Here is a 754-nt window from a genome sequence, read left to right as displayed (position 1 = left end):
TCACCGCGCGCCGCTGGCCAGGCTGAGTTGAAACGGAGTTAAATTAGTGCATAAGTTTGGATTAAATAAATAAATTTTGCTTTTTTTATGCAATGAATTTATTTTCTATGATTATTTCACCTGATAAACGGAACAAATGCCCAAGGTCTCAACAGGTGTGGCTCCGAGCCATCGGCCAGGTGACCACTGATGCCTCTGGCTGAAGTTTCCAAGCAAAAGAGAGAATTTTCAATGAAAAAAAGTGTAAGCAGAAGTTTAATTAAATATTTATTTTTTATTTTATTATTATTTCAATATTTTCTGCTTAATGTTAAAAAATACAGACCCCAAACACCCACAGTGCGTCATCGCTCGAGTTGAGATGCCGCCTTCTGAAGCCACCAGAAAGTAAAAGAGAGAAATAACCAAAATATGCAGTTAAATTATTCTATATTATATTCCAATTATATTATAATTTTATTATAACTGTATTATAATTGTTTAAATAATTTTATAAATAATTATAATTGCTGAAACTGTTCAATTATAGTTTACTTGACGCAGTTTTCTCTCACAGGGTGTAGTGCTTCGTATGTATGTATATGTAAACATTCTGTATCTAGCTATACACAGACTTGTCTCTATTCCCACCATTAAAAACTTTAAATAAATACTTAAAATATATTTAATTTCATATTATCTCTGCACAGAAGAAAACGGAGAGTAATAGAACTGCACACCGCCAGGGTCACCTCCTCAGCCTCACAGCCAGCCC

The sequence above is a fragment of the Eimeria mitis genome, genomic scaffold, assembly GCF_000499745.2.
Source record: "Eimeria mitis Houghton genomic scaffold, Emh_scaff457, whole genome shotgun sequence".
Taxonomy (NCBI): domain Eukaryota; phylum Apicomplexa; class Conoidasida; order Eucoccidiorida; family Eimeriidae; genus Eimeria; species Eimeria mitis.
The sequence above is the reverse complement of the archived record's forward strand: the minus strand, read 5'-3'. Positions refer to the sequence as shown.